We start from the raw sequence: 14,844 nt of genomic DNA on the forward strand, positions 1-14,844 counted from the left end.
ATGTATTTGTAGTGTGAACTACACATTAATTCTCCCCCTTTTTGTCAATATAAATTGGCAAAGGTACGAAAACTAGTGGGATCATAATGAATTTCTCATAGAGATTCTTCATGACTAAAAGAAAACATATCAATTTTGTTTAGATGCAATCATATAGTCTAAACTAAATGAATTCACCAAGGAGTTAATAGAGATACAAGAAAACTCCTACAATATTCCACAGTCGCACTCCCCACAAAGATTTAGCAATTAAGCACAAGTTCAAATATGAACTCTCCCCTATAAAATGTCATTCCCGAAAGAACAACAAGAGCGACCTTACTTTTGCAATAAAAGAAGGATTTCTTTGGACATTAACAAATCACATGAAACATGAATTTGTATCCAGAAAACTCAATTAAATTAACCACAAGAGAACCCATGATTAATTTAATCGGTAATGCTCAACATAAGAGAACTTACAGATCCCCACAGTATATTCACATAGAATTGGATCAGAGAAAGATCAATACTGCGGAATATTCAAAGATCCATTCTATTTTCATCAATATTTGCATAAAGATATATAATAGACATAATCTTTGTGATCAAAATTTCATCCGATCTTCAACCAATATTTGCATAATGACACAATATGCTTAACTTTTGACAAATATGGGACAATCATAGTTCACGGACGTAAACACACATATCCCATAATAATTTTTTGCAATATATGAAACCAAAAAGATTAATACTGCAAAATCATCTTCTAAATAAACTTTAGAATTTAAATAAATAAATCTAAAAACATTGCAGGATGAAAAACATCGGCAATAGCTATGTGTACTCACAATAATTGCTATTCCAAACCCTAGTTATCCTTCTTAAACACAAGAATAAATTCTCATAAGAAGTTTCCTAGATATCAAGAATTATAACTCCTAGGAAGAACGCACCCAAAAGTCATCAGACATGACCAACAACCAGAGATCGAACACAAACAAGTTCATCAGTTGCTTTCTTCAGTTCGTTTTTCAGAAATTCAAGATTCTTTGTTGCAATTCCAAGTTGTTCACGTACGACATCAAAATCTCGAAGAAGATTTCCTACCAATTGAGATGACATCTGAACTGGAAGTTTGTTTTCATGATCAACAACATGAAAGCATGTTATGAAGACAAGGTCCTCGTGAAACTTAATGACCTTGCCCTTTTCAGTTTTGTCTTCCTTTTTGCATCCATCCATTGTGCACACCATAATCTCACAGGAGAATTTTGACGTTACCGAACGAGTATATATCAGAAGAAGAGTTCATGATATATATATATATATATTGAGACGTTTTTAGGGAAACCCTAGTTGCTCGTTTGCGTTCGGTAATGGGCCTGGTGTACGTACGCTCATGGTAATGAACCAGGTTCAAGACCAAGAGATCCATGGAGCTTAATTTAGAAGTAGTTTTGATAAAAATCAAAGCCAAATTCTAAACACATTGAAAGAAAATCTTAGCTCAAGGGGAAAGAACATAAGATTATTTTGAGAGACAAAAAATTTACTGTCATAAACGAGGGTTTTCAAAGATAGCAACAAAGAGAAATTTTCCAAGAGTTATTGATCAAAAATATTACAAATGTAATAATTAAACGGAGCAAGATGATCAATTCCCCCCCCCCCCCCCCCCCCCCCACCCCCCCCCCCCCACTTTCTTTTTTATGTATATAAAAAAACAGATACAACAGAGACCACCTTGCCAAGAAGAAACACTTCTTGAGAATTATGAGCATTCAAGTTGTAGTTTGACAAGCAAATAGCTCATCAAGGACATTGACATTATTCCCTTTTCTTTCTTGATTGTCATTAGAAACATCAACAGACTTTTTAATAGGATAGGAACAAGTATTACCTGATGCAGCAGTTTTCCTTGCCTTATTAATACTACATTTTAGTCTATTTATACTGGTCTTGAGCTCCTAGATACGATTATTGATGTGAATGTATACGGGAACAGACAACTTTGATTCAAGACTTTCTTCAGTGGGAGGTAAAGAGTTTGAACTTTTCTTCTTCCTTTGATGTTTCTTTCTCTTCACAGAGCAATTTAAAGAGTCAGACGTCCATATGACATTCTTCCCGTTACAATTGTGAACATATTTTGTGTCATATTTACAACCAGGAATTGTCCCGTCACAGCACTTTTCTTGATTGTAGACTAGACCTTTAACACCAGCATAATGAGAAGCAGGTTTGATTAATTCTTTAGACATCCATACAAGAATGTTATGAAGTTTCTCATTCCGTAGTCGAAAACGACATCTCCTCTCAAGAAGACCTTTGTTTCCGCGATAATAACAATTAAAGGGAATGTTCATGACTGTTCTCATATGAGTTGTTTTTGAAGGTTGAAAATCTTTGTCTTTATGAGCATCATCTGCTGAAGGGAGTCCTTCACTTTTGGTATCAGTGAAATTTTCACTTGGAAAATTGTCACTAGCACAGACAAAATTGATCTTACCAGCACTTGGAGCGTCTATTCCTTTATAGCCTAGACCACGTGTATCACGATGTTCTTTACATGCTCCCAACATAGTGGATAATTTTGTAGAACTAGTATTGAATCTTTTCAGGTTCTCTTCTAGTGATTTGACCTTATCAAGAGCAGCAGCTAGATCAACCTCCAACTGTTTTCCTATGGAGAGAAGACTGATTTCTCTGTCGTTAAATTTCTTTTGTTGAGAGTCATATCTTGCTTCAGTTTGTGCAAATCTTCTTTCAACACAAAGAGATTTTGACGAAGATTATCACATTTAGAATTCTTTGAACCCACATCTTTTTACGATCTTTAAGAAGAGATTGTAAGATTTTGTAACCACATTCATATCCCTTAAAGAGTTTTCTCAATTTCCTATTTTCTAGACAGGGAGGTTTCAGATATTCAGCCAAGCAATCTGTTGACTTCTTTTTCTTTATGAGATGGTCAAAAAGCTTGATATATTGTGAGACTTCCTCATCAACATCTTGTCCCTCTTCTGAATCACTTTCACCTGAAAGGTCTTCCAATTGTTCATCTGAAAGGTATTTCAACACATCAGAGATGTTTCTGGAAGATCATCAATAGGTTTTTCTAAAGAAAAATCCATATATCCTCAAAAGTTATAGATGAGGGATCTTCAAACAGTTTGTCAGAATTGATATGAGTATCACTACTCTCATCAAAATTAGCTATTTCAGGTATAAATGCTAAACTAGAACTTTCTTCTTCTCCCGGATCATAACGATCAGTAGTTTCATCAAGAGTTACAGCAAAACCCTTGTTGCCAGTGTATTTTCGTCGATTTGGACACTCATTGGAAAAGTGACCAAAACCTATACACTTGAAGCACTGAGGCATATCCTTGTCATCATCACCCTTTTTTCGGAGTAATACGATCATGGGGCTTGGCTGATGATGAAGGGCGTTCTCTTGAGAACCGTTTATTCCTCTTTTCGATAAGATCTCCAAACTGCCTTGAAACAAGAGAAACTGAATTTTCAAGATCTTGCTCTGAAATTTCGTTAACAAGCTCTTTATTAGAGAACCAAAACTTTCACTTTTAGCAAGTACATCAGTGTTTTTAAGTGCTTCTAACGCAATAGCTTCGTCAACTTTAGTTTGTTGTTCATGATCAAAGATCTTTAACTTTCCAACAAGAGTACTTCTGGAAAGTGTAGTAATATCGTTGCCTTTCATAATGGCATATTTCTTAGACTCGTTTCGAGCTGGTAAAGATCACAGAATTTTCATCACAATATCCAGTTCAGGAATCGCCTTACCTACTGAATAACAAGCATTCACAATTTCCGAAAATTTGTGATTAAATTCCTCAAATTAATCTTCATTAGACATACAAAGGTTTTTCTAGTTAGAAGGTAGGTTTTGAAGCGTGGCTTCCTTCTCTACGGAATTCCCTTCAAATACGGTTTCTAAGATATCCCAAGCATTTTTTGATCTAGTGCACATAGACACATGATGTTGAAGATCTTGGCTTATGGTGTAGCTAATGGATTTTAATCCATCAGAGTTGCATTTAGCATCTTTGATTTCTTCATCTTCATATGTGATATGTTGTAGAAAGTGGTAAAAAGAAGTTCGATTCTCAGACTTGTCAAGGTTTGATTTAAGACTTAAAAATAAAATAAAGAAAATATTCACAAGGTTGTCAAAAATATCGAGATGTACTGAGACTCGGGATTTCACTGTTTTCCATATTTAAGTGGTTCAGAAACTAATCCTAGACAATTACAGCTCAAAACAAAACAAATATTTACTCTATTCTTTGCCAAAGTAGATTCCATAAAATATTACTTGTATTCTTGTAGATTATAAGCATGGCGCATCAAGAATCCCTAGGACTAAGCATGCTCCATCAAACAAAGTCACAAGTAATTAATCGAAATCTTAATTCAATTAAAATTGGTGTAAAAAGTAAATAAAGAATTAACTAAGTTACCACATGGATGAAATACAACTTCCTCCGTCGTCCCAGTGTTGGGGTTTAGCTCATGATGTCAAACACTCGCTCAAAATAATAATCAATGACTCAAAAAGTGTTTTTATTGAAGAAATATATGAGAAAGAATTGATTGTTACAAGAAACAGTGGCAGAATCATTTTTCAGAGAGTCAGACTTAGTCATTAAAGGCCTTTCGCAATTATAGATGAACAACGATACTTGATTTGTGTGGTTAAATAACTGGCTCTCTGTTCTTGCAATCAACACTCCTGTTTTGTCGTCTGCAACCTCTTCTTCTCCTTCTTCCTACTACTGTTGCTGCAGAATCGCTCTGCAGCGATCGTTAATGCTCCAAAACTACCCCAAACTCCCGATACTCCTCTACTGTGATACCCGAGCACCTTATATACACAACAGGACCCATAAATCCCGAGAATATCTTTGTAATAACTCTTTTTTCTTCTCTGCAAGACACGGGATAGATATTTCCCTTTTCTTCGAATCTTCTTTCTCTCTTCTATCACTAGTACAAAATGACCCTTTAGCCATGCCAAATTGGCGTGTCCATAGGGTTTTAGACACGCCATTTTGGTTTGGACTTGGCGTGGTTTCTGCTCGCGTGGTTTTAGGTATGATGGTGTGTCCTAATGTTATTCTATAGCCACGCCTACCTTGCGTGTCTATTGTTGCATGAAATAGACACGCCAAAACCCATAGGCGTTGCCATAGAGTGTCCCAAAAACTTAAGTACCGATATCCGATAGACACTCAATTTATTGTTTTAGTGTGTCCATTGGTACCCTATAGACACACAAGTTTCTTTTTGGCGTGGCCATTGTCTCTCTATAGACACATAAGTTTTTTTTGGCGTGGTCATTGGTTATTCTATGGACACGCAACTGTATTTTGGCGTGGCTATTGGTTATCCTATAGACACGCAAAAACAAAATTGGTGTGGCTGTTGGTTACCTATAGACACAAAAGTTTTTTTTGGCGTGGCTATAGGTTATCCTATGAACACACAATTTTTTTTTGGCGTGGCTATTGATTATGCTATGGACACGCCAAAAAAAAATGGTGTGGCTATTGGTTACTTATAAACACGCAATTTATTTTCCGGCGTGGCCATTGGCTCTCTATAGACACGCATAATCTGATTTTTGCGTGGCTATATGTGGTGTTTAGGTATATTTGATGCACTCTTGTACCGTCCACGTGTTCTAGATTTGGTATAATATGATGTAACTTCAACCGTTCATATTTGAGGCATCTATCATCGTTCGCTCGCGTGTATTAATCTATACCGATAATTTTAAACCAAAACAGATGGACAAGATGGGTTTCAAAGATACATCTTTCACCATCAAATAACCATTTCGAATCGTTCATTTTTTATTATATTTTAAAAATCTACGAAACATTTAAATCTCTAACCGAACACGTTGATGAAAGATTATGAAATCTCAATCGTTGAATTGGATATATCTTCCACCATCCATGTGGCATTATCTCAAGCCTTTAATTCAAAATCAATATTTTCTTTTCGAATTTGATATATTTTTAATAAAAAGGCAAATTTATTTACCCAGAATTAACAGAAATTTTATTCCAAATAAGACCTTATCAAATGTTACAAAATAATACTAACAGAAACCTAAAGACAATATTTTTTTCGAATAATACTGACACTAACTACACCAAAAATCTAGAAAACTTGACATAGACCACTATAACAGCAATAGTTAACTATGGTGATTTGAACACTGGATAGCATAGCATACATCTTCAGAATGATTCAGTCCCCTTTGAAGTAAACTGCAGTTCCAGCTCGTTAATCCATAGTGTGGCTACAAGAAGAGCCTTGGATTCAGCATGTTAAGCATTTCATGTTGTGCTTGGGATTATTTTGGCACCCCAAAAGTTTCCTGCATTATCAAGAAGAATGATACCAATTCTAATAGTACAATTAGATTCTATATAAGAAGCATCAAAATAAATGAGATGGATTCTGGTTAGCGGGAGAAGAGTTCTTTGCTGAGCAATACTATTAGGGTGATGTTCTTGGGTTAGTTCAGACCGAACAGACTACTGACGCTATACAAACTTTAAGGTACTAATAAGATTACGAACCCTGACATGAGACAACAATGACAAATCAAACACATCGGGAAAACCATCACCTTCGTAACAAGCCTTGAATGGAGCAAGTGCAGGAGCACAAAGTTTAGTCTTGTGAAGAATCAAACTACAAAATAGAAATCCATGCATAAAACCAAATCAATGACTTCGGAACATGATTGCATCCAGTTAAGTTTTCAGAAGAGAGATGCATCAGTTACCTGTAATTCGAATCACTGAATCACTGTCAAAATGCTCCAGCATATATCTTGTCAGATTGTTGCAACAACCAGCATGAGTCCTTCCTTCACAAAGAGACAAATGCAAACACTCAGCATAAAGTACATCAACAAGCTGAACTCATCCCGCAAACCAAGAAGGAAATAAAAGACAAAGGCTTGAGGAGGAAGTGCTGGAGAAAAGTTTCTGAAACACGAAAATTACAGTTCATAAACTTCTATTGCTCATGCGTATATATCTGTGTAACAGGAAGTAAAAGAGATCTTCAAAATTACCAGAAATCAAGAATTACTATAACAGACGTTTATGCATATGACAGTAGCTTTCACTTACCGAGTGATCATCTATGTTTTGGCCAACCATAACATGGACAGTTATGATTCCCGACCACCAAAGAAACTTCCACATGGCTGCTTGCTCCACCTCGACAACCTGCCTTGAACATTCATCAACCAATACATTTCTGGATATAACTTCTTGAAACATGGTACATTTAGTAATCAAGATAAGATAATAACTGGATAGATGTAAAAGACTTGTGGTATAGACATCCAACCCTGCCGCAACAAGTTGCAACTCACTAAAATCACAAAATGCTGACCAAAATCACAGAATTCAGAAAAAGAAACCCACACCTGTTTCAGAATCTTAAAAGAAATTTCTTCAGACAAGCCATTACTAGATCTGGGAATAGGATCATCAGCATCTGTCAATCCTAACAGCAAACCCTAGCTTAAAAAAATCAAGAAAGAAAAATAGAGATTGTCATGACTCATATTCAATCGTACCCCTCTTGGTAGATTATTCTTCTTGTTTTATAAAACACCAGCTTGACTTGTTCTATGACTTCTAGCTCAACAATCAGTCCTACCTTCACATGGAAAGAATTGAAATCGACACTTAGCCCCGTTGATCTTTTTAGCAAGATACATGCTCCCACCCTTGTGAGGATGGTTAGCCACCATCACTCTCCTGTGTGCTTCTTTAATCTTCTCCATGACTGCATGTTCTTTGAATTAAACCAAACCAAACACAAAATTAATTTTGCTGCTAAGTCTTTAAAACAGCTGTAGTCATGTTATCAACAACCCAAGGATATGAACTATTGCACCCGAATTACAGCATAATAGAACGAAAATTGAGCAGGATTCTAATGGGCTCGTTTATTTGGTCTCATGTTTGATTCAGAAATCGAATAACAGACTTAAACAAGAAAAGTTACGGAACGAAAGGATAACTGCTTCCTAGCTTCTTTATCTCAGTAGTTACTACCAAGGTAAATATTTGATAGTGTTAAATATTTGTGTGCATGAATAAGCAAATCCAAGGTAAAATTCCCAACACCAACACCCCCACCCCCAATTGTCATACAAAGGTTAATTTTGCAGCTATGAATCTGCACAAATATCTTTCATACACATCAAAGTATTAAACACAAATCCAGCAAAATCCATAAACCAAACAAATCCTAGATTCTCAAAACAGAATCAAACATCAAATTAACAAATCCTAGCAACTAAACAAATCACACAAATCTGAGTAAAAATCCCTAGTTCAGAAACCCAAATCTCATAATCGATAGAAGAACTTAAAATCGAGTAAAACATATCCCAAAATTAAAAAACCCTGGTTCAAAATTGAGTAAAAAAAACCCATTCAAGAACAAAGATTGAACATCTAAAATAACAAAGAAGAGAAACAAAGTTAGGGTTCGTGAAACTATACCTTTTAGAAGTTCCAGCATCCTTCATCTTGTTCATCAATCTTCATCTGTTAGAGAAAGAGTAATGAAAACACAGTGACTTGAACAAACCCTTGACCGATTTCAGATGAAGTCGATAGCTTAGACAAAGAGAAGAGTGATTTTTTTACACAAGAGATGAGCGATTTCAGATGAAGTCGATTTTGTTACCAAAAACATCCATATATGAGAAGAAAAAGATCGGGGATTCTTCTGTGTTCGTTCTGGAAGTAAAGGTGGTTATAGTTGTGACTGAGTTAGGGTTTTCGTTTACTCGAGAAAGGCGAGGTTTGGAGATCGTGGGGAAAGAGAAACGGGAGAGGGAAGAAAAGGAAAGTTGTGAACCGCCCGGGATACGATGTGGTCGGGCCACATCGTTCAAGTATGTGGCCCCTCTTTATTTATTTACATGTATGTTAAATTAAGTTTAAACAAAGAAAGAACTCCTGCTTTTGTGTAAAAAAGACATGAGAAATTGGTTCCCTGAAAAATAACCCCCTCTAAATCCCCGAAATAACAACAAAACTAACGCTTTTCAAGACGTGCCAAACAAATAAGATGGGCCGCATACTCAAACGATGTGGTCGGGCCACATCGTAGCCGCTCCAGTTTTTAACATAATGTTTCGACAATGGATCTTACTTTGAAGTTTAGTCATATTTGAACGGTAGATATTTTACGAGTGTTGTGTATAAATTTGGAGCAAGGTGTATTCCTGTGGGTAATTTAAAAAAAATATATTCATATGATTACATGAATTCCTGCTAAGAATTTCATTTCCTAATAAGAGTTTAATCTAGAGTGAGAAAATGTTTGATTGAATTCAAAGCTGCCACTTCTGTGTCCCAGTTGCTTGCTAGAGTCGTCCTCTGTGAACTTAGGTTTCTTCTGAAAACATAATTAGGTTGCGACTTAAAAACTTCATTTTGGGATTCCTGAAACTAGGTCTAATTATCTTTTACCTGATAGTTTGTATATCATGATCTTGTTCTTATTGATCTTCGAGGTTCTTGTTATCTCGTATCAGGAACGAGATAGATAGAAATCACAAAGTTCTCTTCGTATCAAACTTTGTGATTCCTCAAGATAGATATGTAAATTCTTCTTCGATTTGTTTGGATTCTTATTGAGAGGTGGTTAGTAATCCACGCTTCTAAGCTAACTAAGTGTAAGTTTTCCTAATTCGTGAGGTTTGATGGACTATCTGTATTGCAAACATATTACCGTACATAGATCAAAATATCAAAAGGTAAATCAAATAGGTTGTTTGTTCGAAGCATATTGGTACCAAAAGTCTTCACTTTGGTTGAAGCAACTCTTAGGCTGTAAAAGACGTCAGCTAACAGAATCAGCAATGAGCACGACCGCAACTGAATAGTTAAAGGATCTATAATTTCTATTTACTTGCGTTTGTATTAGGTTTTGTCCATACAGGTTGTCGAACAAAAAAAATTGGTGGTGTACTTGGTACCATCTCCTTTTCACTAAGTATCTTAAAAATTACATCCAAGTTTACTCAAACTTACCAGATCATACTCAACTGTACTAGTTATACACCAATTGCATCCAATTGAATTCAGTTTTACACAATTTCACTATATCATATTCTCTTTCACCGATGATCAACCAACTACATATAATTTTACTCAGTTTCACTAAATCATACTCACTCCCTACAATTGAGTCCAATTTTTTTTTGTTTTTTTTTTCCAATCTCACTAAATCATACTTACTTCAGCAACTATTCACTTATTATATTAAACCGAGTCTAATATTCTCAATATCACTAAATCATACTCACTTGCCCAAGTTATCCTAAAATTAATTCCAAGTTTACTCAATTTTACTAGATCAATTTATCCACCAATTGAATCCAATTTATTTTATTCCATTTAACTGGATCATATTCACTTTCACCATTGATCCACCAATTACATCCAACTCATCTCACTAGATCATAATCACTTTCAACAATTATTCACCAATAGTGTTAACTTTTGTCCGATTTTACTCAATTTCGCTAGATCATAATGGTTTTCACTAAGTATCCACAAATTCTATCCAAGTTTACTCAATTTTATTAGATCATACTCAATTGTACCAATTATCCAAAATTATATTCAAGCTTACTCAATTTTACTAAATCATACTCAACTCTACTAGTCATATTTATTACCTCAAATACCGAAAGGAAAATAAATGCACGTTTAAATTTTGATTGAGATGCAAATATGCATTATATTCAAAAACTAAAACTACCTCTGAGTTTACTATTTTTATTACAAGATCGTGTTCAACACTACTAGTTACCCACTAGTTGCATTTAATTGAATCATAATCACTTTTAAAGATTATTCACCTATTGTATCGAACAAAGTGTAATTTTACTCAATATCACTAGATCATACCCAGTTTCACTAATTATCCTAAAATTACTTCCAAGTTTACTATTTTTATTACAAGATCGTGGTAAACTCTACTAGTTACCCAATTGCATCTAATTGAATCATATTTTACTCAATTTCACTAGATCGTATTCACTTTCACCAATGATCAACCAATTACATCCAATTTTACACCATTTTACTGTATCATATATTCACTTTCAACAATTGTGCACCAACTACATCTAGTTGAGTCCATTTTTCTCAACTTCACTAGATCATAATCACTTTTAAGAATTGTTCACCTATTGCATCGAATTAAGTATAATTTTACTCAATATCACTAGATCATACTCACTTTCACTAACTATCCTAAAATTACTTCCAAGTTTACTCATTTTTAATACTCAGTTTCTCAGTTTCACTAGATCATACTCGATTTCACTAATTATCCTGCATCTAAGTTTACTCAATTTTAATAGATCATACTCTACTCTAATAGTTATTCGCAAATTATATATTTAAGTTTACTTTATATCGCTGGATCATTATCAACTCAACTAGTTATACTCGCTTTCATTAACTAGCCACAAATTGCATCCAAGTTTACTCAATCTACTATAACATACTCAACTCTACTAGTTATCCACAAATTATATTAAAGTTGAATAATGTTGAATCTATATAAGGAAAATACCAGCAAAACCCACTTATAAATATACCCCGCCAACAAAATTCCAATTGTTGAATAATTATTTTCCTTACTTGGATTTCTGGTCAGGTTCACAAATCTCTCCAATATAAAAGTAAAAATTCAAAATTTCCCAAAATTGAAAAACATTAATATGGCGCCCTTAATTCCCACCAAAAATTTCACGAAAAATCAAAATCCCCTCCACATATTTTTACATTTCTTGAATTGAACCATTTTTCACCTCAGAAAACCAACATTCTCCCCTACCATATTTTTCTCCCATATTTTAGATTGACCATGTCTAGGGGATTCTTTTCTTATTATACCCGTTTTTTACTAAAACCTAAAACCCCAAACACCAAACAAAAAGAAAACCAGAAAGGCTTGTGGAGCTATTCTGATGAATATGAATATATCTTCCCCATGAAAAATTATTTACTTTAATAAAAAAATTAATCATTTGCTGATTTGCTCTCATGAAGCTTTATATCATTCTCTTCTGAAAAATTCTCCCGGTTCTCGTGTTCTTCTTCGAGTAATGAAATTTCATCTTCTTCCCTATTTTATCTGAGAAATTATGGATATTATTAAGATTTCGTTTAATTCCAGTATAAGATTATTTTTAGAGTTTACTGTAGATCTAATTTGCGACTCTTATTATAATTATTGTTCTTCCCTGATCATATGATTCTTCTGTTCTTGTAATCATTTTTTCCCCTAATTTATATTTCAGGCTAAAGAAACATTTGATAAGATTTTCTATGGATTTTGGTATCACATCAGGTGAGCATCATATAGCAGTACGTTTTTTTTGGTATTGATTTATAGAGAATGAATAATTTAACTTGTTTGTGCACCAGTTGCTTGATGAATTGTCCCAACGAAACAGAATTACACTATAAAGATTTTCTTAGTCAGACTATTCTGCAGAAATGCTTATGGATATTGTCTGGTTAGATTTGGAAGTTGGGCATGGTTTCTGTCTCTCAATTGATGCGTTTCTGTTAGTTTGGTAAGGTTGCTACTGAGTTGGAATCTTCATGATTTAGTTTTATCACTTTTTATTTATTTTTTGACTGTAATCTATTGAGGTTAAATGAATATATCAAAGTGTTGTGTGTCCAAGATTAAGTGAGGTTTTATTTCTTTTGGTTTGTAGAACTGATACGATATCTCCATTCGAAGCTTGGTCTTCTGCAGAACATCAAATATCTCATCTTCTTCTTCAGTCGTCTTTAAGTATCTTCCCCTCATCCCTTTATATTTAACGTATCCTTTTAAAAAAAATCCATGGGTTTTTTTTTTTTTAGTTAAAACCCTAGCTTTAACTTCTTACTCTCATCAAACAATGTTTTCGTTAACACGTTTGATCAAAATCTATTTGATTGAAAGGCCATGTTAATATGGTAGTTTTAAGTTTCTGCACTAAAAAACATATATCTTTACATTGCTATCATATTATATTAAGGAAATGATTATTTGTGGTGAAAATTTGAGGGAATTTGGGAGTAATTGGTGTGAGAAATGGGTAAATGTTGTGTTTCATGGTTAATTGTGAAAACTTGATTCTTAATGTACTGATCATTATCTTCAGTTCTTTGTATTCGACCTATAATTGTTTGTTTTTCGTGTAGATGAGTGGCGTATATTGTTAAAGACTGTTGATTAAAAGAGTCGCCATTCGCCACACGGGTAAAAAATTTGGAGCAAAGTTGTAGTCCGCCACTCAACTTACCAAGTACTTGTATAAATACCTCTTCTGCTTTAGGTACATCTACTTTCAATATCTTTTGTTTGGCATTTGATACAGGATTGTCTTGTAACATGGGGTTTTTATTGCATGTCAATTTCGTTATCACACAGAACATCAAACACGTCCCCAACAAACATTCTCAGGCTTTTTCACCAGTATTTGCAGCAATCGGTGAAATAATTTTAATGTTACTTGCATAGATGCCTTTTAACATGGATTTGCTTATGCTGAAAATATTATCTAAAAATAACTGAATATTCTTCCTCAAGATGGTAATGATATTGTTTCTTGGTCTATCAGGTCAGTGACTTGATTATAATTTATTGCTTCATCCAACATCATATCTGGTGAAAGACGTGACTGTCTTCCTTGAATGTAGTTGTCATTCCAAGTACAAATACTTCTCTCATCTCCTACAATCCAGAATCTGAATATGAACATTAACTGAATACTTTGCCACGCCATGATAGATTTTTTCTCTTTTTTGCATCCAAACCAGAAGTATTAATACTTTGATTTCATTTGATGCAATTTCAAGGAACATTTTAGTTCATTTTATAATTTTCAAAAAAGGTAACACTTGATTCTCCGTAGTTTTCACTTCATGAGTTTGAATTTTATCACATGTTCTTGATTCTGCAAAACTTGTGCGAGGAGGAGTTGCCCCTAAGGGCTTTGCTATTGCCAGTAATTAAACTGCAGTTAGTATTGCAACCTTGGCTCCTGCTTATTGGTGAAAATTCCATGTGGTTGTTCCAGATATTGCTGCTACGAATAAGGTATTTATGCCAATAGTCCTAGTTTGAGATACTTGTAGCATCATATTGCATACTTGGTGCTTCAGTGAGTTAAAATTCACTTGAACCTTAAGGCAAGTGCCTAACTCCAGCTGTTTTGAGGCCCTTTTTTCTGCTGTACTTAGCCATGTTTCTGCAATTGGAGCGTTCGAAGTATCAATATCGAAATAGGATAACAAATTTGTTAAATGTTGTGAACTGCACTTGGGTGTTGATTCTAGCTCGATTTTCTGTTGGATAAATTAAATGGAAAGACAGTTATCTACTAGATCTTGAGACTCTTAACCTTTCTCGGTATTACTGAACATTGATCTCAAGATGCACTTGTTACTCAAGGACTAAAGTTTGTAAATTAAACCACCACAGACACTAGCCTACTATCATACTTCGGAATGGAATGTAATTGAGACCGAATCCACCCTTCAAAGCGATTCATCTAAAGTCGTGCTCCTTACGTCTCTTAAATCGCAAGGTTCCACGCACTTGATTCCCTTATCTGACGTCCTTTACATCCTAAGAGTTGCTTCCGCCTAAGTGAAGAATTTTGATATCAATCTTCCTCTAACAAATAAGCATATTTGATTTCTGTTTAGATCAAAGATCAAAGTGTGGGAATATGTTTGCAATAGACAAGCTAGCAAACCC

General features: G+C 34.5%; 1 long non-coding RNA gene across 7 annotated transcripts; it reads right to left on the bottom strand.

The window, feature by feature from the left end:
* Window positions 1–6,062: 6,062 nt before the first annotated feature.
* On the bottom strand, window positions 6,063–8,902 carry LOC113357977. Of its 7 annotated transcripts, none has more exons than XR_003364066.1 (7): window positions 8,556–8,902; window positions 7,702–7,839; window positions 7,466–7,562; window positions 7,164–7,262; window positions 6,812–7,068; window positions 6,653–6,717; window positions 6,063–6,397 (listed from the first exon to the last, which is right to left on the bottom strand). It is a non-coding gene; the product is annotated as an uncharacterized LOC113357977 (long non-coding RNA). The 7 variants fall into 7 exon arrangements; XR_003364067.1 differs by having other exon boundaries at window positions 6,812–7,016; window positions 7,164–7,266; window positions 7,702–7,830; window positions 8,556–8,900; XR_003364065.1 differs by having other exon boundaries at window positions 6,812–7,016; window positions 7,466–7,558; window positions 8,556–8,900.
* Between the last annotated feature and the right edge of the window lie 5,942 nt (window positions 8,903–14,844).

Source organism: Papaver somniferum, chromosome 3 (genome assembly GCF_003573695.1).
Source record: "Papaver somniferum cultivar HN1 chromosome 3, ASM357369v1, whole genome shotgun sequence".
NCBI classification, from domain to species: Eukaryota; Viridiplantae; Streptophyta; class Magnoliopsida; order Ranunculales; family Papaveraceae; genus Papaver; species Papaver somniferum.